Raw genomic sequence first — 25,067 nt, forward strand, 5'->3', positions numbered from 1 at the left:
ACACATCTTGAATTGAAGCTCTTAACCTGATCCTAGAAAGAGTATTTTTCACTGCAGAGAGAAAAAAAGGACTTTTGGTTTTGATCAGACAATCTCTGGGCCACCTGCCTTAGTGGTACATGATCAACTGCTGTGCCATACTTCTATTCAAGTCTGTGTCTAAAGAAAATGCCACATAGGCTTACATTTATTTAAAGAACTGACAAATTTTTTATTGGTGCTTGTTAATGAAAAGACAAGGTGACCTTATTATTTTCTTCTTTTAAAAATCTTTTTGTTGTTTTGGGACTGGGGCTACAGATAATTGCCATACTTCTTAACAGTCTCTAAAGACCAATTAACAACAGGGAGCCATGTACTCTGCCAGTCTGAGTTTCAATTAAATGTCTGCTCCAGGAGGAGCTAAACTAACACACAGCTATTGAACAGCAGTTACACCATTGATATAGCTGAGTCCACCACAGAGGACAAAGACTGTTGCTTCACGACAGATGGCCTAATGCTCTGGCAATTAATACATTTTTATGGCTTTTAAATCTTTCTGACCTTTTACTTTTCTGTCTGAATTAGTAGGGCACAGTTTTATTAGTGGAATGGAAGTTTAAGAACATGTTTATGTGACATCTTTTGAGGAACTCCTTTTTTTTTTTAAATGTAAAACATATTCTGTTGGCAAGACTTAGCAGCCCAATTTTTAATCATTCAGGACTGCAATGTGCTTACTCTGACTGTAGGGAAGGTGGCTATTTCTGGTGAGATCCTGTTGTTTTATTATAGCTGGGCTGCCAAGGTAGCTAGAGATTAGGGAAAGAAATAATTAGTAAATGTTATTAAGAACTCAGTGATGAACACACATGCAATGGAATTCTAACTCTTCATGCCCTAGAGTTGTATCCTGAAAATACAATTTTCCAAACAATAGAAACTCAAAAATCAAATCAACATGACAGATGTTGCCATGTAAACATTCTTTCAAATTTCCAACTACAGTTTAGAAGTATCTGCAAATTTTGGTTAGCTTATACAGGAAGATAGAATCTAAGAAAATGCATCAATTTAGCATTATCATAAATCATTCCAATATTAAGAAATGTACCAGAGTTTCCCTCATTCACTTGTTTCTTCCCCCAAAGTATCATCCATCTAAAGTTAAAATAATAATAATAGTGGTTAAAAAGGAGAATAATACATTTCTCTCAGGCATATTTTATCCTGACTCAGTTTTCCAGTATGGCTAGAAAGAAATTATAGGTGCTTGGTATTTGTGAAACAAACACACATCTAAAACCACAAAAAAAATGATGAAAGACACAAATTATTGTGTGCCTATCACATACTGAGAGTGTTTTTAAGCATTAATTAATACTACTCTAATTTTCTAATAGAATAAGGGTTGGACTGACTGTATATGCACAAAATGCAATATTTCAATATGTCTATACATTACATTTTTTCACTCTTTCTATCAAATATACATCATCTGAACAATGAAATGACTTGAAAGAAAACAACATGCACAGTTATACATTGTCTTTATTTATAGACTATAGAAATATTGCTAGTTTGTTTAAACTTATATTTGTGTTCTAAGGCAAAGTACTTTCATTTAAACCAATTTATTTGTTTGTGGTTTTCCCTAAAATCTAAGTATTAAGATGATCTGTAATGAATTTCCAGTATTAATATATAAAAAGTTTTTGGTATTATTTGGCTACAGGTAACTTGAACAATGCAATTGTGCTAGTGCTAACAAGGAAGTAACACTCAGAAAAAAAAAATCAACTTTTTTGTTCTATAAAAGATTAATTAAATTCTAAAAATCCACATATGTATATCCCCCTTGCCCCCCAATGCACACACATATTCTTAGAAATTAATATTTTATTTCTCCACAGACTTATTGAAAATCTTTAAAGACTGAAGTGTTAAAATTTTTTTATCCAAATCAACCTCTTGGGGATGTCATATATAGTTGCTTCTAACATCAGCAGAAAATTAGACAACTTAGTCAAGCTCCTGTTTAAAGCAGCCATAAACTTTTGGAACTAGTCAGCTGACCAAACTCACATGTGCTCTGTGAAATTCACAGATTTTCATTGGTTATACTTTATTGGCCAATTAAAGTTTTTGCATGCAAAGTTTTTAATGATTACATTTTTCTGTCCAAAGGTGTATCTACTTTCCAGCTGTAATGGTATCTAGAAGTAAGATTCATTTTGATACTTCCTGGGGATATACTACTCTTCCAATATTTTTTTCACTGTGTGTGCACAACTTTTCATTGTGCAGACAAGAATCTGGTAAGATTTTGTCTGAGAAAACTAAAATTTAAAAGAACAGGGCTGAAAATTTTATTCACTATCTTTCTAAGATGGCCAAGGTGAACTCTGAATCTAGATTTAAATTTTTTTTAAGAGTGTCAGACTATTTTTTTTAAGAGTGTCAAGGAGTTGATATTTCCCCATTGTCTCTGCTAAACATAGACAGTAGTTATTATTTTTAGGTGATCTAAAAACAAACAAATTAATAAATAAATAAAGCCACCACTAAACCTCTAAAAGATTGACTAAAGAGACTCAGTTGTTTTATCTGTATTTTTTTGGGTGTATATATAAGCCCCTCAGTTCTCAAGCAGGCCTTTTCTAAACTAATTCACCATTCACAAGGGAAAGAGGAGCACCAGATAAAAGGACCCTTTCTTTTTTTAAATATAGGAACAGATAAACTATGAGTGAATCTTTGGCTATCTAGAGATAAATGGAAGGTTTGCCAAGCAAACAAAACCTTAGAATTATGCCTGCAGTTATGAAAATGAGATTTATTTGGATGTGGAAGAGGTTGATTTGTTGTCTTCAGAAACTTCAGGTACACTGTAAAACCTATAATTATTCCTGCCTTATAAAAAGTACACATCTTTACAAGTTCACATAGTATTTTTAATATCTCATCCCATGTAAACAAACTTTTCTCTAATTTGGAAAAGTTTACTTTCCTCTTATGACTGTTGAATTTCTTTCTTTTTTTTTTCTCTTCAGTATCTTTAGACAAGGAACCTGTAAATGAGTAGAAACTTTAAAGTTTTGTCTTTAAAATAGTGTTTTTTCTACAGTTTCCATTAGTCTGCAGCGATAACTTTGTTCACATATAAGTCTGTTATCTCAATTTTACAAAGTAACTTCTAACCTTGGCTTTTATCTTTCATAGACTTTTGATTTGGGAGATTTATGGGCATGTGAGAAACCATGTGAGAAATTTGCATTTTACTTTCCACCTAGGTATTTGCTGTTCATAGCAAGTGATTATTGAATGGAAGAATTGAAAATCAGTTTTTATTAATAGCTTGGTTATAATTTTATTGCTCACAGAGCACTCCAAGCTGGCAGCACTCTAGAATGCTATCAGTTGCTTAGCTGGGTGTAAGTACAGGATCATTAAGTCTATGCTTTTGATAGTCCTATTTAGTGAAATTCCATCTCCACTTAGGTGTATGATACCTTTGGGACCAAGAGTTTATAACCATTCTCAAAGCTAGTTCAAGGTGTGTGAAGATCTACCTCTATAGTGCATGGTTCATATGGTTTGGTAGGATTTTATCTTCTTTATGCTGTCCTCTTTCAGTCTTCCTTCCTCATTTCTTGCAGCCTTCTTTGGCACATCCCCTTTTCCTTTCCCTTCTCTTTGATCTGTAAAACAAACCACATCCCATACTGGACCTCTCACCATTTCCTGCTTCCTGATTGAAATAAAATTAATCTGCTAACCAATGTTATTCCAATCTACAAAAATGCTGTGAGGGAAGGCCCAGGGAAGAGTAGATCTGTTGGTCTAACTGTAGCTCCTTGATAAATTATGGAGATGATCATACTGGATACTAGTGTAAGTTATTAAAAGAATAATGCAGTCATCAGGCACAATCAACACGGGTTCAGAGAGGCAAAGTCCTGTTTCAGTAATTTGGCATCCTTCTAGGATAAGGTCACTCCTCTAGTGGATTAATAGAAAGTTGTGGATGTCGTTACCTGGATTTTAGTAAAGCTTTTGGTACTGACCCTCACAGTAGCCTTTTGAACAAGTTGTCCAGCTGTGGGATGTGTGGGTTCACATTGCTCTGGGTGAAGAACTGGCTGAAGGGCAGAGCTCAGAGGGCTGTGGTGAATGAAGTTACCTCTGGCTGGTGACTGATCACCACCAATGTTTCTCAGGGTGCAGTTCCAGAGCCAGTCCTGTTCAATCTGTTTATCAATGATCTGGATGCAGGAGATGAACCTATGATGAGCTTGTTGATGATCCCAAATTGGAAGACTGGTAGATGGTGTTGACTCTCTTGAATGACAGGAGGCCTTGCAGAGTGATCTAGATGGATTAGTGCTTTGGGCTATGATTATTGGGGTGAAATTTCAAAAGTTCAAATACCATTGTTCAGCTTTGAGACAAATTTAAAAGAAGACACTCTGCAATGAGTAGTCTCCTCTAAAGGTTACAGTAATCCCCCTCCACCAACAGAAAAATGAATGTTAAGGAAAGTGAAAAAAAAACCAAACCCAATGGTTTATTAACAACAGAATGCTCACAGAACTCACCCTCTGCCCCACACTGTCACAGGAACAATGCCCCAGATATGCCCAGAGAATGTAGCAAAAGTTAAAGAAATACCCCTGACATATGGTGTGAGATGGTGCCAGCTTTCATGCTGAGGGAAGTGGAGCTTGCTTGGAAGAGTTTTAGCAGTAGGCAGAAACCTGGTGGCTCTCTGGCATTGACCTCACTGTGTCACTCATGGTAAGCAAAAGAGCTGAGCTGGAGCCTCTTGATTTACTTTCTCCCTGGCTTGGCTACCCAAGGCTTAGGGCTGGAATGGGGTGGCCCCACTCCCACTTCTCTAGTCTTGGACTAGCAGCCATTCCATTCACCTTTACTCAGCTAGAAGAGTGCTGCTGCAGCTTATCCCAGCCAGGGGAGGGAAATGTTTTTTGCCTGGGCCAAGAAAACCAAGCAAAACTGAACCACCCAGCGCCACAGAATGCTTGGGCCATGAGGTTTTGTAAAATGCCCTCCAAAAAGCCCAGAGCTTCCCTGGCCCCAAACACACCCAGTCCCGGTCCTTTAAGGTGTGCTGCCATTTTTTGGACATAAAGCAGAGAATCATGCAATGGACTAGCATCATAAATCGCTCCAAGACAGCCATATTCTGCACCTAGGATGGAGTTATGATGGGGAGCAGTATAAGTGGAGAGAGGCTGGAGAGCCGTCTACAGGTAGGGAACTGGGGCTGCTGGTCAGTGTGAGCCAGCAGTGTGTGTGCCCTGTCAGTCCAGAGGGCAAATCACATCCTGGGATGCATCAAATACAGCATCACTAGCCAGAAGAAGTGATTATTCCACTGTATTCAGTGTTGGTGTGGCCTCACCTAAAGTATTGTGTGCAGTTCTGGGCCTCACTATTAAAGAGGAATGTGTAGGTGCTTCAGTGTGTCCAGAGGACAACAAAGTTGGCAGAAGAGGTGGAAGGAATGTCCTGTGAAAAGCAGCTGAGGACTTTATGCTTCTCTAGTTTGGAGAGAAAAAGGCTGAGAGGGAGGTTTCATTGCTCTCCACACCTCTTGAGGAAGGGAAGTGGAAAGTCCTGATCTCTTCTCCCTGCTGTTCAGTGGTAGGATGGAATGGGAAGGTTTCATAAATGGACCAGAAGAGGTTTAGAGTAGACACTAGAAAGCATTCCTTTACCAAGAGGTTACTTAAACATTGGAACAGGCTTCTGGAGAGGTGGTTGATGCCTCATGACTGTCAGTGTTTGAGAAGTATTTGGATTTGACAGCTTGGTCAGCCCTGACATGGTTCGGCAGTTGGGCTAGATATTGGTCTATGTTTATTCCAACTGATATAGTCTGTTCTGTTCTTATTCTGTATGCTTGTAGGGAGATTAATCTGAAAAATAAAACTGGCAAGTATTTAATTATGTATACAAAACCCTTTTAGTTTAAAACACAAAGTATTGAACAGATCCGTGCTTTTAAATAGCAGTGAACAAAATATCAACTTCACAATAATTTGAATATCCCAATTTTGAATTTGTTCCTACTCCAGTATTGTTTTTGAAGCTGCACTTGTTTAGAGGTTTGAAAATGTTAACACCATGATAAGCTCAAGTATTCAAACATCTGTTCAAAGCTTACAGATGGTCTTTTGTGTTATCTCTGGGCACTGTATAATTATATGTGACACTGTGCTTCTCAGGGAGGTGTTGCAATGCACAGATATATTACAATTGAAATGTTCCAAAGGGCTTTCCTTAATACTTATTATTATCTATTCCTCAGTGCATCCACCATAACCTCAAGACAAAAGATTATATTCTTGTACATTGATTTGTTCTTGTTAGAGAATTCCTGCAGTTGGAAATGACTGTCTTTTTAGGTTAAAAATATCAAAAAGCTTTCCTTCTCTTTCTGCATAATTTAATAGGAAAAAACCCCATGTTTTTCAGCTTTTCAAACCACGCTACAGAAAATTATGCCTTTGATATTTGCATAAAATGCATTAAATAAATATTAAAAAATTACTTTCTAGTAACATCAGCATAAACCTTTTGGTTCATGTTTGCTTCTTTATTATTCTTAGACTTTCAAGTTTGTCTCCTCAGTGAGAATGCCTCCTTTCTTCTTTCTCAAGTAGGTTGGCAGTCTTAGAAATGTTTCTTCTGTTTGACTCCCAGAATCTCCCTGGTTAACCTCACAGGATAAACATGAAAGGGTTAAATAGTCGCAATGTGACTCTGAAATTGATTGAAGAACCATACAGAATTTCTTATGGATGAGATTTGTACACCTGAATATTGAAGCAAAAAGGAAGAGAACTATCTTGAATTATTTATTCTCACAGATTCTAACAGCACTTTTTTTTTAAAAAGGCTCTTTTCTTTTTGAATAAATAACTGATTCCCAAAGGTATGCCTGCTACAGTTGAATCATATTAATCCTAATATGAAGGACAGGAAGACATTTAAGCAACCAAAACACCATGCAATGTATGAGGGAGAAGTGGCAATATTGTAGAGAATATCTGTAGAGGAAAGAAAGAAAGCTGCAAGGTATTGCTAGAAGTGTAGTCTGTATTTCAGACTTTCGAATCTCTATGCATAACTTGAATATTGTTAGGTTTTCTATATCTTAATAGATCTTTGTACTGCAAAGAGCATGGAAGCACTGTTGTATTACTGCAATTCCACAGTAAGTAGTGTTTTGTTTGTTTTGTTTGAATTGTTAATTAGAAGATCAGATAACGACAGGATAATTAGATAACTGCTTCTGCTGTCTACAACAGGGCCTTGCAAATAGGTGTATAATCTGTTGTTGGTCTGCTCTTTTCATTCTCAGTATCTCTTGACATTTAATCATCAGGATGAGAACTGAGTAGATTTTATGTTCATTATTTATAAAGCTTGCTGCAACTTCATCTATAGAGAACTTTGCCCACTTGAAAACACAGGATAAGCAAATATTGGCCAAATTAAGATGTTCTTGCTATTTTCTGCTGAGTTTTCATTTAGTCCTTACCAAGCATTCCTTGTGTGAACTCTGAGTTTCTAGTCATATTTTAGAGCAGTTCAGCTCCATTGGAGCTATGTATAGTATTCATTGTAGTAGAACTGGAATCATGAATTCACTAATTATAAATGCTGTTTTCAGAAAAAAATGTCTTTTCATTATATTTTTAAGTGTAAAGATTTTTTCAGCTGTCTCTATTCAGCAAAATAATTACCACAGCTTTTCTCAATTCTAGTGACTTTGGTGCTACCCTGGGTATTCAAAACCAAAATAACAATTGAACCTTCCAGTTCATCCTAAGGAAATATTTTTTCTTATTAAATGCTTTCCTTTTTGTTTTCTCATTAGACCCATTACAATATAATGAATGGGGGGAAAAAAAAGGATAAAAAATGCAGGATTTTCTGATGTTTTTAATTCGGTATTTAGCTTAATTTACCTTTCAGAATATGAATGACCATAAATGTGTATTTATGTCAAGCAACTGATGGCATTAAAAGAAACCTCTCCATGCATACCTATTAAATGTATTTTTCTTTAATATAGCCATGAAATGTGCAGATAAGGGGAACAATGCACACTGAGGTAAAAGAATTACTTGTACAGGATTACCTTTATTCTGGTAAAAAGCCCCAGCATTTTGACTCAAAGAGCACAGTGCTTTGAGGCATAATACTTTTTCTTATTAATTTCTGTTCAGCATGTGTTTCTGTGGAGTTACGTAAAGTTTTGCATGATTTAAAAGTGGTATTGACTTTCAGAATTGGGCTGCGTGAATGTTGTTCTTGTTTATTTTACTTAAAATAAGCAAACTTCCATGACAAGAAGAAGTTTTAATAACGTATTAGTTATTAATAATTACAGAGAGAAAATATATTTATTTAAAATGCTGTTCAGGCCATTGTAAAATATGTTCCAAGAAAAAAAAGCAAACAAACAAGACAGTAAAACAAGCAAATAGAGCATTGATTTTTGAAAACTATTTCTTACATTTATTGACTATGGAAACTCAATTATCAGTAAAAGTCAAAACAGCAAGAAAAAGCCTTTAAATTTTATCCCACTTCCCTTGACAAGACAATATTTTCAATGGAAAATTTTAGAATCAAATCAGATTTTTATTAGAACTGATGGCATGTGGACATAATATTTTTCACTGGCATGCGTTTCTATCAATTTAGCTAGAAGTTTGAACTTTATCATTATAGACAGGCCTCATGACCACAATTTATTCAGTTACATCTTTTAACCAACTCCCGCAGCATGTTGTAAATGGTAATAAGCTAAAATACAAAGTCTTAATAAACCCAAATGTTGTTGCCTGGTTCCATATAGATACAGTGGAGCAATTATTTAAGAATGTAGTTTGCTTTAAAAATGAGAATTTTGAGATAAATATCCACAATAGTGCTGAGTTTCCCCTCTGAGAACAATTTTACTTCTCATGAAGTGGCTGAGACCACCAGAAAAAGTTATTTCTAGATGATCCTAAATTATGTGGGACAACCTTTTTTTCCCTTCAGTGAGCAGAAAAAACAGGGGGAAGATCGAGTCTTAAAAGTGACCAAATGAGAGCCAGTTAAGGTTGAACCTTTTAAGCAGTTTGATGATTTAGGCAAATATCCAATCCTCATATCACAAACAAAATTAGACTACTTTATATATATATATATATATATATACTTTCTATATACTGAAAACCAAAAATTACTAAATTCATGATCATGTGGGAATAGACCACTTTCTGCAGAAATACCTAAACAAGGTAAGATACACAAGAAACATAGTAATACAATAGACATAAAAATACCAGCAATTCATTGCAGAAATACCTTTGCAGAATACCTCATGCATTTAGAGATTATCTGGAAGGGAGAATTAACTGTTTATCAATGAAATTGCACATCACACTAGGGTGGAATTGTTGGCATTAATCAAAAAAAAGAGGAATAGGAAACTAAAGAGTATTCAAACATGAACAAAAACAAGATGAAAGCCATCCTGGGGAGGGAAACAGTTAGTGTAACCAAGGAAAACAAACAGCATGCTCACTGTCAGCTGGAAGGCAGTAACACCTGAAAGAACAAGGCTTACTGTCATCACAGGAGACAGCTACATTTCCATGAGCACATCAGGAAAAATCAAAGGAAAGGCTAATGCGATGTTAGGCTTTTTGAATAACAGAACATTAGTAATGACAGTAACAGACCCTTATAAATGTGGTCCAAGTGTGACCACATCCTGCCACATTACTTGGATTGATTAGTGTTATTTATGCGGCTATTCTAGCATAGTTCAATGAAATAATAGGGAAAGAAATAAATAAAAATAGAAGGCAGGCTTTTCATTGTAAACATAATTGTTCTTCTGCTTAAATGAGAATCTATTATTTTTCCCCTAGAAGTAGCAAACTATGCATCCCTTTAAACATTAAAGCCCTTAAAATATCTGGGCAGATCAGTCTTTCTCATCCTGAGAAGAAGGACTATTTAGTGGATGTTTTCCATTTCACATTTGGATATTTCTAAAAAGAGGACATAGTTGCTTTGTCATACATATTTGAAGTATGTCTTCATTCTGTACGTCCATGTCTATGGAACAGCTAGGTTTCCAGCATCCTAAAGAAGTCATTTTCCTGTATTACTATGCCTCCGCATCCACTATAGGAATCACATGGCTGGCCAAGCAGCATGTCCATTGGCACAGTGACATATGACTGCAAGTAGGACTTATATGGTTATTCTGTGACTGATGTTGCACACTAAAAAGAATTAATAAAACCTGAAATGCTAAAAAACTTTTCCATTTCTGGCAGCATGCATTCTTCGCTTTGTATCAACATTTTTTTAAAGGCATTTGTCTGAATTGTACCATTACAATGTCCTTTTGAGGATGAATATTGATCCTTAGCATTACTTCAAGCAATTTTTTATGTGCCACCTGCAACTCATATTCAGGCCAAAGATATGTGTCGTGAAAGCTGAGTTTTAAATCACTTCTTCATAACTCGCATATCTCAAAGGCAGCTCTGGACTTCAATCTCTGCTCCTAACCAGTTTAAACAAAAGAGAAATATTGGCACTTCTATAGATGTGCGGGACTACACTTGGGCATGGAATTGTTCGAAGAATAGAATTCAGAGAGGACAAATATTCTAGCACTATAAGAATGAAAGCACACTCTGAAAATAGCAAAATGTAAGCAAGTTTAATTATCATTGCTACCAGTAGTCCTGCTGTAACACTGTTTTTTGGTTAACTTTTACAATTTTCCAAGAAAAAGAGCGTTCTACCTGTAAAGAAAGCATAATACAGTGACAAGTATTGCCCTACATATCACACTTTAGACTGGTTGATTACCTGTAGCAGTAGACAATGAGTGTAGAGGAAAGTTGTTCTTATTTGGATACTTTCAGAGTGCTTTTCTGCTTTTGAGATAATTTGAAATATTTTTTATCAGTTTCTTTCAATTGAGAGTGATTAGTCATTAATAAATGGTTCTTAGAAAAATAATTCCTCAGAAATATTAAAAAAAAATTAGATTTAGCTATAGTATGTGGCATGGGGACTACTATCTGTGACCCTGAAGTAGTCTCCATGAATATGAGAAGGATAATGCTAGAGGCATTTTTAGTAGATTAGAGAATGACTATGCCTTATATTGGTATGTTAGGGATATCTGCTTCCACAGACTTGTTTAATGAATTGACACGGCTTTTCAACAGTGAATTCTTTGATCTGATCCTGTGCAAAATGTCATCACTGCCATGTCTAAATTCTATCATGGATTTATGTAAAGATATTTAAAAATTTAAGGTGCAATTTAGATGTGCAGAATTATAATTTTAAATACAAGAAAATGCAGAGAATTTTTCCTGGGGTGGATTGTAATGATTAGCAGTACTACACATAGTCAAAGCAGGAGAGAGAAACATATGGTCTTCCAGCTGTGGCAATACAGGTTGCTAAAGTCAGTAATAACTTTATAGAAAACCTAAAATCTGTATGCTACATTGCACAACTATTCGTTATGCATGCAAGTATTTAGGGGCAGAATAACACATAATTATCTGTTTAAACTGTAGGAGAAACAATCTTCAAGCTTAAATAAAAGAATAGAATTTTGTCATGTGTTTATCATGCTCCCTCCTTTTTTTCAGACCTCCTGAAATTTTCTGAATGAGAAGGATGAGATGTTGCATTATTACCCCCCTACTCATCATAGTGTACCGGTAATTATCCTACTCCAAATCACACAGTTCCTGTAGCACTGATAATCCTTTTAACTCAGGATGGCACTGCTGAAAAAAAAAAAAAAAAAAGAAGCCTCTTTGAGCCTTCAGCTTCATTAGGTATTTGTGTTCTTCATACTTCAGTTTGTATTTCTCTTTAGGCATTTGGGATATCAAGAAAGCATTTTCTCAAGAAACTCTCAAACCAGAGGACATCTTCATTATAAAGAAATGGTGTGAGTTTCTGAGGAAAGGGCAGATGGTCATCTATGAAAAGACATATCTCATTATCTGTCTAGTGAAATGCATCTTTGTCAGCCTCCTCCTGTGCCAGAGCTTCCCTGCAGTAGGATTCAGATGATTTATCAGCAAAAGTCAGACTAGAGCCAGAGTCCAGAGCAGCTTGCAGCACTGAAAGGATTGTGGTGGATGAGGACAAGTTCAAGACCTAAGTTAACACAGATAGGAAACATAGCTGGGGACCTCCATCTCTGCAGACTTTGAATGAAAGCCAAATTCCAGACTACTTGTTAGAACCTATAAGATATGTTAGTATTTTTAAAAAAAATATTCATTTATATAACATGTTGAAAGTAACTCCAACAGAAAATATGTCCAATATCTTAAGTTAATCAATATCTAAATCAAAATTAGCTCTCCAGCCTCAGAATTCTCTAGCCTCAGGAAGAGGAAAAAAAAATCAGTCTTAATTGTCATTTGTCATATCTTTGCATTTTATAGTAGGACATGGTCGTGATCTTCAGATTCTAGAATAACAAAAGGTGTGAGTAGTCAAGTATAGTACGTCAAGTATCACAACTGAACAGAAAGTTCTTAACAGGAAGATCTTATTTACAATGAGATTCCTGTGTGCTGGAACAGATTGCCCAGAGAGGTTGTGGAGTCTCCCTCACTGGAGATATTTAAGAGCCACTTGGACACAATCCTATGCCATGTGCTCTAGGATGACCCTGCTTGAGCAGGGAGGTTGGACCAGATGACCACTGTGTCCCTTTCCAGCCTGACTCACTCTGTGATTCTGGGAAAGTTTTCAGCAGTTATATGTACGGTAAAGGTGAACAGTTGTCCGAGCATTTTAGAATGTTGTTATCTGTGCCTTCTGCCAAACAGAGAGTTTTAAAAAACAACAGGGATTTTCTAAAGAAAAAAATTCAATTATTTATAAAAACTAGCCTCAGATTATAAAATTACTTTGAAACTACCATGTGGAAAACCTTAAGCATTCATTCTAATAGGAAAAGAGTACATCCTTGTGCTTTTTTTCCTTTTTCTTTTTGTTGTTCTTGTTTGTTTGCAGAAGAAGGTTGCTTGTGTGTTTTTGTGGTTGGTTGGTTGGTTGTTTTCTTAGAACTTAAAAGTTTAGATATTTAGAAGGACAAAACAGGTAATTTTGCCAGCAAATTGTTATATATTTGAAATCATTTTCTGCAGCTGAGAATCTCCAATCTTAATTTGTGGTGCTATCTCTAGAGAACAAACTGGTATTTCTTCTTTAAATCTAATGAGCAATAACAAAATAATATATTTTCCTGTATTTCTATTAATTTTTTTGCTTAACTTTCATTTTCTTATCATACCAAAATGAGGTAGAGATTAAGGCAGTTCTTAGACTATGTAAAAGAAAACCCAGCTTGCTGAAGTGAATGCAATGTTTGCAATTACATTAGATTGATTCTGTTTATCTCATGTAAGTTTATTTATAAATATACCTTAGCCTGGCTCTTTTTATCGTGATTGTAACTGAGAAAACTAAAAAGTGGTTTTGTTTTTCTGAATGCTTAGTTATCTAGAATGATTGTATCATTATCTGTTCATTACTCGCTTTGGGTAAAATTAATATGTAGAACTAGATAAAACATTTTGTTTAGTGGTATATGTGGCATTAAACAAATGGAATTATTTAATCAATGCCAGAAGCAGAAGTGTGGGTTTACAGAGGCCAGCAGCAGTGATTGCATATGGAATTGCATCCACATACATCCAACAATATTCAATCCTTGTTCTTTGGACAGTTAAATTAGAAGGAGCTATTATAATGCCTCCCATGAACATAAGGGATATCATCCCCATGGGTGCATCATAACCAGCTCCTGGTTTGCATGGCGATCGCATTTCTGCTCTTCAAACAAACTTCAGCTCTGGATAACTCCTACTTTTATTGTAACAGAGACTAACTGAAATGTTTTTCTGCAGAATTTTATGAGTTAACTAAAAATCTTTATTATTTTTTCTTTTGTTTTCATTTCTTCTGTTTTGCTTTGTTTTTTCTGGATTATAGCAAAACATTTTTACCATCTAAAATTTAATATGTGTTTATTTATTTTTTCATCTAGAGTTTTAAATAAGCTGCATGGATTAATTTAAGCTAGGATAGGATGAATCTAATTGAAATTTCCTCTTGGGGAAATTAGTTTTGAATATAGCTCATACATTTTAAACCCTACATTTTATTTTTAAAAGCAGATAATTAATTTTAGTCTAAAGAATTAATCAAAATAAAAGCTGGATTTCTTTAACTTACCTTCTTAAAAGTTTAAGAAGTCATAAGGACTTCTTAATAGTCCTTGTGAATATTTGTCAGTATATCATTATTCATATTCCTGATCTTGTCTCTTTAAACATATGTGGCATATTTTTTCATCCTGTAGAGTCAATCACAAAATTCCTGGTCAGAAATTACTTAGAAAAAAAGTGATTAATGCATATCTAGGACTTCTGAGCTAAAGGTTGAATAAGATGTTTGATTTGCTTCTACAGAAAGCAGAATTACCTAGACAAATAAATCTATATTTGTATTCAAGTTCTGTGGATTCTATGGAAAGTAGAAATTCTATGGCAGATGTAACAGGAAAAAAGGACACACAACAGATTCCTAAACTAACAGTGCTTTGCATTCTTCCAAGTAAGGAATAGTTCAGAGTTTTCTCTAATATACTAGATATGCTTTAATATTTAGTTTGATTGCCAGAATATATTTTATTAGTAAGGACTTTTATTTGGCAGCAGGAATGACACCTTTCCCCCATGCCATTTTTTTATATGTCATTATTTATAGTTTCTAAGGAAAGATTGGCCCAAAGACATTTGCAGTGTCTAACAACAGCTATGATAAAACAAGAATGAAAGAATTTTTTGATATTTAAATATCTTGCATACTTACCACATCCCCAGCTGTTACAACAATTTTCTTAAAGAGAAAATTTAATAGACAAACATTGTGTCACGTGGTTTTATTGTATCAGCTACAGCTTTTTCAATGATATAATAACTTTTAAACAAAAAAGCTGAAAATCAGAAAGGCTTTTCATTTTTCTTATCTCCTATAGGATCCAGTTGTTGAATGCATTTTATTCATTTCAAGATTTAACAATTTAGTTAGATTGGAACTCCAAATATCAAAACTTTCCCTTTTACATTTCTTCTGTAAGAGAATGTTTCTAGCTTTCAATATTTCTTGGAAAGTCTAAGTAAAAACTTAGAGATAATTAATGAAAACTCCCCATTTTGGCAGAGACCATATATTCTGAAACAATTCAGAATTCCTTCCGAAATTAGCTTTCTCTAGGAAGTTATGATTAAAACAAAGTATTTCTTTTATTTCTAGCATTATGTCCCAATCATTTTAGCTGGTAGAAAGAGAAATGAAGTATGTGTGGCATGTAATTACAGGAGACTAATTGAGCTGTTTCTGAAAAGGGAACATATTTACTTGCTGAAAGTAAAAAAAAAAATACAAGAAGAGAATGCACAATTGAGTGATGATGATGATAATAATAATAACATCATCTCCGAACTTTGTGTAAGCCCAGAAACAAATTAACCATGAATGACAGAGTGCAATGAGTCCAAAGTAAATACCTTACATCCATTATTAGAAAAACCCCTTATCTGCTAAAATGTCTGACTTATCTGCTAAATGTCTTTCTGACTTATTAACCTTATCAAAACATCCTTTTGAAAGACTTAGGTTTTTTTGTCTATTTGCAATGTCTGACCTAAAACAATACTAAAAAGTGGAGAAGGAAATGGCTTTCCAATATTTACCACAGTGCAACAATAAGGGAAAATGCAATGGCAGGCTTAAAGCAAATAAATCAGGTTACATTTTTAAGATTAAAAGTAGCTCTGATTGCCCTGGAATGTTATCAGGGCTAAAAGTATGTTTAGACTACCCATAAAGCTGTGACCAATTATAAATGTCATCCAGACACAGTCTTATTTTCAGTCACATACTTAAAGGCTTAATTATGTCTTTCAAGGAATTAAAATTTTCTGTGCTTCTTCTTCTGGTCCTTCCTGCAGTGTCTGCTGCTCATCCTTTTCAGGATTTCAGGCAGCACAGACCTTTCATATGGGCAATTACAGGCATTTTAATGTTCACATTATTCCAGTTTTGCTTTCTGCCTGATGTCATTTAGCTCTTTTCCACCACTTATGTTATCCATTAGAGCCTGAACATCTGTAACTTCCTTTGCCGTGGTTAGATTCAGCATCTTCCTTCTCAATGAGTCCCATTTCTTTCTTTCTTTCCTTCCTCTTAGCCTTTTCTCCTAGCATGTGGAGAGGGCATTTGCATTCTTGCCTCTTTTCATCGTGGTGTTAAATGTTCTGAACGTGCTTTTTGGTCGAGCTTTGTCTCATCTCCTATATTTTGGGGTTAAGCTGTGAAAAGTCTGTGTAGCAGTGTGGCCGGTGGGAATTGTAACAAGGGTATCCAAGGATGCCAGCTTAGTGGAACTGAATCTGAGGAGTTACTAAAACACTGAAGTATTTTCAGGTTTGATTAGGCCCAGCAGTCCTTTGGTATCACAGGCACTGCCTTGGGACAGCACAGGCAAAGTCATTTCAGGTTGTTTGCTGATCAGCAGCTGTGCAGTGGGACAGGGGCAGGGACAAGGGACAGCCACTGGCAGAATAGCAATCCAGTCAGAGAGGTGAGGCTGAACAAAAGCTGCAATCGCAATTCTCAGAAAATATAAAATATAAGAAAAGGCTCTGGGGCTTTGTATGATTAGCAAAACCTGAGACAAATACCAAACAAATTTCATGTGCAGTAGAAGGTTATTTTTTTTCTGATTTAACAGGTTGGTTTTGTCCTCTAAATTACCTTCTAAGTTATCTTAGCTCTTGTATTAAATATTAAGACCCGAATGTTTCGGGGTGTGTCCTGCCTGGCTTCGTCTGGCCTCACTGCTGGACCAAAGGCGGCAGCTGTGGCGTTTTTCACCCCAGAGATGCCTTTGCCTGGCTGGGTGCTGCAGCTGGGTGCTCAGAACAAGTCCAGGCAAAATAGGAACTCAGTTTACCTTTGGTGGAAAAGGTTCAGACGGTGAAGAGAAAAGGAGCGGGTTCTGCCGTGTAGCTTAGATCCAGAGTTTATTGTAGCATGGTAGACCTCTGAATGTGGTATCAGCTCCAGCCAGACAGGCAGAGACAGACCCACGGCAGAGACCACGGCAGAGACCCCGACTGCATGGTCTCGTGTCCTTTTTAAGCCCCGGGGACGGGGAGGGGAGGGACAGGTGAGGGCCAACCAGGTGTGAGCAGGGGAAGGGTCAGGGGATGTGGACCCTAGGACAAACCAATGAGCCCAGGCCTGGGGGGGCATCTGCCAATCACTCGACGCCTTGCTGGAAGGTGCCAGGCAGGAGGGCAAAAGGAGGGGGGGAAAGGTTGGCATCCTTGAGGGGGATGGGATAGGTGAGACAGGAAATGGCGACACACTGCAACACTCTTGTATAATAGGAATTATATACTCATGGAGAAATTAATCTGCAGCCTTTTGAGAGAAGAAAAGATTGTTTTCTGTGTTTCTATTTGTGAACCTTGAAGAAGTTCTGGAGGCCAGGAAGTGCCATGTTTTGCTTTTTTAACAAGCAGTAATTAAACACTAGAGTATGACAAGTTGTATTCGATGTTGTTAGTTTTGGGTTTTTTTGTTTTTTGGGGTTTTGTGGGGGTCACTTCTGAGGGAACAGCAACCATTTGAGTGATTTGAGTGCCTGGGGGATAGGATTTTTTGTTTCCTACTAAATTTCAGGCTTTCTCTTTTTTGCTTCCTAAACCTAACATTTCTCTAACATTTCTTTCACTATTTTATCATTTTTTTCTAATATTTCAAAGCTTCAGCAATCAACAAATTCCCCACTGATGAAATTTTTCGAAAATGCATAGCGTGTCCAGGCTTCAGAAACTCCAAACAAGACTCAGTTAGATGAATTTTAGCTGGATGTGGAGATAAAAGAAAGGGTTAAGACAGGAGACAAGATGAAGAGCTATAGGGTGAGGGGGAGAGAAAATGACCGTCTGCAGTGGGAAAAGATGCAAAACTTTTATAATTGTCAGAGACTTCTGGTAAACGTTTTCACTGCTGATATCTCATGAAAGAGGCTCATGGACAGTATTCCCTTCTCTCTGTAAATCAAGATTCTTGCTAAGGCCTATGAGGGAAGTGAATAAAATGCACGGTACAGCTGTCCCACATACTCTCAGCCACTATCTCCCTTTATGAATTAGCATGGTATCCCTTTTGTTTTGATAATTATGATTTATTTTCTGTTCCTTGTCTCCCCTTATTTTTTCCACACTTACTTTGATTAACTTCAAGTGACCCTGCAGCCTTTTGTCTTTTCTAATAGAATTCTTCTGAATATACTTTTTTAATACATTTTATAAAAAACCCTTTTGTTCTATGGGGTTTTCCTTTCCTTTCCCAGAAGTTGAACTTGAATATGATTATGATGCAGGTTTTCTAAACAACCAAATTTGTTCTGAGCCAAATAAAGTACTTTCCAAAATCAGCCCGCAGATCATTTCTCAGCCTGTCATTACTTTCACATCTGCTGCTGCTGATAGAATCTTCTGCATTGAAAATGTATGCTTGAGATGAGCGCTGCACAAATGGCAGGACATAAAGAAATAATGAATGTAAGTGAACAATAAAACCCGCTTTCAAATGCCATTTATGGGCTCAATCTTGCAAGCTGCTTGGAGGTTTCAGAGAATATAAAGGACAATCTATACCTCTGAGGGAGTGGTCAGCACCTTACCAGACCACGATCTGTAAGACTGTGACCTTCCCTTCAAAAGTTACAAGAAAAAATCTTCCTATTGCCAAGATAGAAGTCTAACAGAAGAGAGTAAAAGCATGCAGGCTTAATGTGATGTGAAAACACAGCTCTAGCCTACAAAAATTCAGTAATTCATTGGAAAGGTCAGCCACCTTCTGTTGACATTTCAAATGTCATTTTTAATTTCTAAAATAGTAAAAAAGTGAATTTTTGACTCTCAAACAGATTTTTGAACAAAATATAAATCAGTGGACAAGCCTGTCACTAAATCCAAAGCTCTATAACAAATTTGAATTCTATCAGAAGTCCCAAATTGTATCTAATAATGTGAGGGCATTTCTTGTTGCAAAAGTAGAGTGGCACCATCATTGTATCATTCCCTGCTGGAAGGAGAGTGGGTCACTGTTCCTGGACTATTTGTTTCTCTTCTGCAAGGCTGACATATCTCTGCTCATCTGCTTCCCATGCTGTATTTTTTATCTATTATATTCTTTACTGGGATGTCAAACCATGAATACAGCTTTGTTTGTATGTTTTCTGTCTCAGCACTGGTTGGTTCATAAATCATGATAATAACATGTGTATCAATATTTTATTCTGCATTCGTTTTTCTGTCATAAGTCTTTGTTTCTGTCTGTGATTAGTATTGCCAGAATTTATCTCTGAGGATAATATAGGCCATGATTGCTGTCTGCTTCAGTTTTACTGTTTGTGAAACAAGTTTTAAGGCAAAAGCTTTACTAATATGTTAAGAAAAAAAGCAGAGTAATACTTACCCAACAAATTCCATTGCTTCTTGGTGTTGGCAACAGATTTTTGAATGAGGCCAAACTGCAATTTTTTCCAATATAAAGGTCTATCAAGATCATCATCTTTTTGTCCTATCTATATCTGAAAAATAAGACTTTTGATATCCTTATTTTTATCAATTCCATTATAATAAATTTTTTTCTAAAATAGTTTGCTAAATGGATTGCAGGTACCAGTTGTGTCCCATGTACCGTAGCTCTGATATTATATCAATTGATTTTCATCTCAATTTTTCAGATGTCAGACTTCTAGAAATAATTTCTTGAAGAGATCTCTAATGCATATCCCCTCACTCCCTCCTTCTTCCCTCTCCCTTCCCTCTCCCCCAGTTTCTAATTAGCCAGATTGAAGTCTAATTAATTTAGCAACAAAATTTTTTTAATAAGACTATGAATGTGTCTGCCCAATAACTATGTAATGCTTTTAAAGGAAATTCTCAGGATCAGAAGTTCTCTGCCTGTAGTGTAAGCAATTATTTATATGAGACTAAAACATCCATCAAGTTTAATTTATTGTCTGGCTGAAAAAAACTTCCCATGCTACCATACAGTATTAATTAAAATGATAGAGTTCTATATAGGCTACCTAAAAAGTCCATCAGGTTGAAGGAGGTGAGTGACAGGAGGACAATATCTTGAACCATGGAAATATGTGAAGGAGTGATACTGAACAAAAAGTTGTACTGTGAGCTCCATCCTTGGTTCTCTTCCTGAGGCTACCAGGCGACACCAGACTAGAAGGAATAATCCATTGACAAAGGGAGAAAGCTACAGAAGCAATCTTTAGACTTTCATTTTCATATTTCTGTACTTGAGTTGTTGTATTGTTTTCATTCCTTCAGTATATCATAAAGCCCATTTGGATGACTTGAAAGACTTTTTTTCCATTTTTAATAATAACAGAAGGACTTATTTAGGAGGGGTGATACTTTGTTTTCAAATTATAAGCAAAACAATGTGACTGGGTGGTCTAGATCCTCTATCCTGCCCTTCTTTGCTACTGAAAATTTAGAGATTCATTTAGAAGAAAAGACAGCAGGATTTATCCTGAGTTTGTGGACTTTAAATTGCAGCTAGAAAGTGTAAAAAGAACAAAACACAAATAAGCTTTGGAAAAGAAATAAAGTCTCTCCAGAGGCAGTGATGGTATCTCTAATTAGTAATACTGGCCATGGCACTTATTTTTAGGGAAGGGCACATGCTGCTTTTATCCCTACTCAGCATAATAAAAGAGAAGGAATCTACGATTTTATTAGTCACTTATTGTAGCTCTTCATTATTTATGAAGACTAGCCATTTGATGACTGGAGGAATATCAATAGGAGGAAAAGATACCAGCATGTAGCTGCAAGGGAATATCCTTCTCTTAGACCCCTTTATAAAGAACTGTGCATGAAAAATGTGTGCAAGCAACCGAAGAATGCACTCAGAAGATCCCAACAGTAAAAGGTTAGGCTACTATTTTAAGTGACTGCTGTATGCTTTCTCCTTCGAGCCTAAGAATTGCTGGAGATTTCCAATGCAAATTTGGCTTTCCTTTTAAGACAGTTTTACTTTGCTTATGCTCAAGATGGCTAAACTAAGTCTGCAGAGAACATCTGAAGTCTGGCATTCCCTGTCTTATTTAAACCAAATTTAAAAACTTTTGATGTCCCAGTATGTTGTTGTACATTAGTTCATATACAGAAAACAAAGCTTTCCTTCCTGCATTTATCAGTCTAGGCTGTTGCGTAAACTGACCTCTGAACAGGTTACCCATCACCAGGTAGCCAGGAGGGAATTTAGCTAACAGGTTTTGCAGTATAGGGTAGCAGACTGACAGACTTTATGGATTTCTGCAAGAACATATGTACAGTTAATTACAGATGCTGTTTCTTGCCCTTTCCCCTGACTCTTATCTTTGCTACCCTAGCCTCTAACTGCTGTTTCTTCACCTTTCCTCTACTGTTGCACTTCCATTTCTTAATAGGGTATTTTATCCACATTTGGCCTCCTAGTGCCTGCATCACCACATGGACAGTTCTGAGGAAAAACACACAGTGAAACAGGCTAGCATCTGGTTATTGTCCATACATATTTATCAGATGGACTTCAATGTAAACAGTACCTGGAAAGTTTTTCTGTATAGCTTCACAGACAGACAGGAGGTACTACTGCTGAAATACTGTAAAACTGTCTTTTAGTATTAGATATTTTGGTATTTGCATTTAGGAACTCTGTATTGTTAAATACTGCCTGGTTGTATAATGAAATAGATTTGCCCCAGAAAGTTTGTTGTATATGATGTGACTTATTCAGATTTTCAGACATTTGATCTTTGAAGATAATGAAAGACAACATTCCAAATCTAGGATATTTAAGTAAGGTTCTCACTCCTTTGGCTTTGAACCTCACAATTTTGCAACTAGAAGACTTGTAAGATTGTGCAGTCTTCCCATTTTAAGATCTTAATTTTATTAATCTTTTTAAATGTCTTGCTTCCTGCTAAAACATACTCTTTCCTGGTTCATTACCAGTAGACATAGCCTTTAATTTCTAAAACCAAAACTCAGAAGTGATTCTGATCCTATACAAGGAACAACCAAAGGGAATTAACCACCATACCATATAGGCTTGAAACTGCTTACCTGTAGTCTCAAGTTCTTTACTGCTTTTCTGGTGACATATTTTTAAAATAAAACTACCTTTCTTCATGCTTGTATTTATTACCTCAATTCACACTTAAAGTATTTTGTGTTCCTGCTGACATCTATTCCAACAAAAATATTTTCATGTAATTCCAAGGGTAACAATATGGCACTAATCTCTTTGAGGAAAGGAAATGTTTTACAGACTGAAGTGGGATGCACAGATTGATGTACATCCCACTTCAGTCTGTAAAGCATTTCCTTTTCTGAAAACACAACTGATTCAAAATAGATTCCAGTATCCAGAGGATTTACACCAACTAAAATTCTTTCTTCTTCCCCAGCTAATGCTGCCTTCTAAACTTCTAGAAGTCTTTTAATAAGAAACAATCAAAACAACTTATAATATTTTTAAGAAGGGGAAAAAGACCTGGGGAGCTACAGGATAGTCAATCTCACTTCTGTGCCTGGTGTGACCATCGATCAGATCCTCCTGGAAACTGTGCAAAAGTGTATGAAAAAAGTGCAGTGATTGCTGACAGCCAGAATGGCTTCACTAAGGGCAAACCATGCCTGAAAAATATAGTGGCTATCTATAATGTCCCTTGTGATTACAAGGATGATTACATCCTTGTCTCTAAAATGGAAAGACAGAGAGTGGATGGGCAGACAAGTCACTGGATAAAGAACTGGCTGGATGGTGTCACACTCAAAATGTATTCAGTGACTCCATGTCCAAGGGGAGACCAGGTATAAATGGCATCCTCAGGATTGCATAATGGCTCCAGTACTTTTTAATATCTTTTTTTGGGGACATGGACAGCAGGATTGAGTGCACTCTCAGTGAGTTTGTGGATGGCATCAAGCTGTGTGGTGTGGTCAACATGCTGGAGGGCAGAGATGCTTGAGAGGCAGAGGGATCTTAAAAAGCTTGAGAGGTGAGCCTGTGAGAACCTTGTGAACTTCAACAAGGCCAAATGCAAAGTCCTGCAGCTGGATCAGGGCAATCCCAAATATGGATACAGGCTAGGCAGCGAGTGGATTGAGAGCGGCACCATAGAGAGGATGTGGGGTTTATCAGCAGATGAGAAGTTTGACATGAGCCTCAGTGTGTGTTTTCAGCCCAGAGGGCCAACTGCATCTTGGGCTACATCAAAAGCAGTGTGACCAGCAGGGTGTAGCGGGGGATACTATTGAATCTCCACTATTGAATCTGCCCTCAATAGACTCCACCTGGAGCGCTGCATGCAGCTCTGGGGTCGCTAACATGAAAAGATCACAGACCTGTTGGAGAGAGTCCTGGGAAAAAGCCACAAAGATGGTCAGATGGATGGAGAACTCCTCCTGTGAAGACAAGCTGAGAGATGAAAGAGTTCGGGTTGGGTAGCATGGAGAAGGTAAGGCTTCAGGGAGACCTTCTAGCATCCTTCCTGAACCTAAAGGGGCTTACAAGAAAGCTGAGAAAGGTTTTTTTACAAGGGCATGGAGTGGCTTTAAAATGAAAGAGACCCAGTTTAGATTAGATATTATGTAGAAGTTCTTCACTCACAGAGGTAGTGAGGCACTGACAGAGGTTGCCTTGGGAAGTTGCGGATGTCCCATCCCTGTAAGTGCTCAAGGCCAGGTTGGATGGAGCTTTGAGCAACCTGACCCAGTGAAAGGATACCTATCCACAGCAGGGGGGGCTGGAACAAATGATCCTTAAGGATCCTTCCAAGCCAGACTATCTTTTGATTGGCTGATTTCATTGTTTGGCTAATTTGTTAACAAGTAGAAACCTACTACAGATTTGAAATTCAATTTGGAAGAATAGTCATGTGTGTTACACTTCCTAGTAATTGATAGTCTGTTTGAACTATTTAATAAGTAACAAAGCCCTTTAAAAACACACACATGGAAAGATAAATGAGTCATCTTTGCTCAATTGTTCTTTCCTAGGCATGTTAACAAGCAGATGGTTATCCTGATGGTATAGCAGCAGCTTCTGTGTAGTTTTTCCAGCTGGAAGTACACCTGTGTATTTCACCTAGGGTTGAATATTGAATATGTATTTCGCCATATTGAATGTCTGCATATCTTATGTGAGCTTAATTTGGTCTAATTTAGTTCAATGTTCACAGAATCATTGAAGTTGGAAAAGACCTCTAAGATCATCAAGACCAACCTTTGACCGAACACACCAACTACACCATATCACTAAGCGCCACATCCAGTAATTTCTTGCACACTTACAGGATTGGTGACTCCACTACCTCTTAGGGGAGCTTTTTCTAATGCTGCACAACCCTTTCCATGAAGAAATTCTCCTGATGCCTTTGGCACAGCTTGAAGTTATGTCCACTCACCCTATCACTAGTAGCCTGGGAGAAGAGACTGACCCTCACCTTGCTGCAACCTCCTGTCAGGTACCTGTAGGGAGGGATAAGGCCACCCCTGAGCCTCTTCCTCTCCAGGTTAAGCAACTCAAGCTCCCTGAACTCAGCTGTTCCTCATAGGAGTCACTCTCTAGACTCTTCACTAGCTCCATTGTTGTTCTCTGGACATGGTCCAGGACCTCAAAGTCTGTCTTGCTGTGAGGGGCCCAAAACTGGACACAGGACAGTGTGGACTGTGAAGTGTGGCTTCAGCAGTGCTGAGTACATGAGGGCAATCACTGCTCTGGTCCTGCTCGCCAGACTATTGCTGATACAGAACAGGATGCCATTGGCCTTCTTGGCCACCTTGGGCACAGCTGGACCATGTTCAGCTGCTGTCAGTCAGCACCAC

The 25,067-nt window shown here is 36.9% G+C and overlaps 1 protein-coding gene across 4 annotated transcripts in view; it reads left to right on the forward strand.

The window, feature by feature from the left end:
- The window catches only part of CDH12 (cadherin 12), a 643,007-nt gene that overhangs the window by 162,543 nt on the left and 455,397 nt on the right, over positions 1-25,067 (forward strand). The window lies entirely within an intron of this gene.

The sequence above is a fragment of the Molothrus ater genome, chromosome 1 (assembly GCF_012460135.2).
Source record: "Molothrus ater isolate BHLD 08-10-18 breed brown headed cowbird chromosome 1, BPBGC_Mater_1.1, whole genome shotgun sequence".
Lineage (NCBI taxonomy): Eukaryota > Metazoa > Chordata > Aves > Passeriformes > Icteridae > Molothrus > Molothrus ater.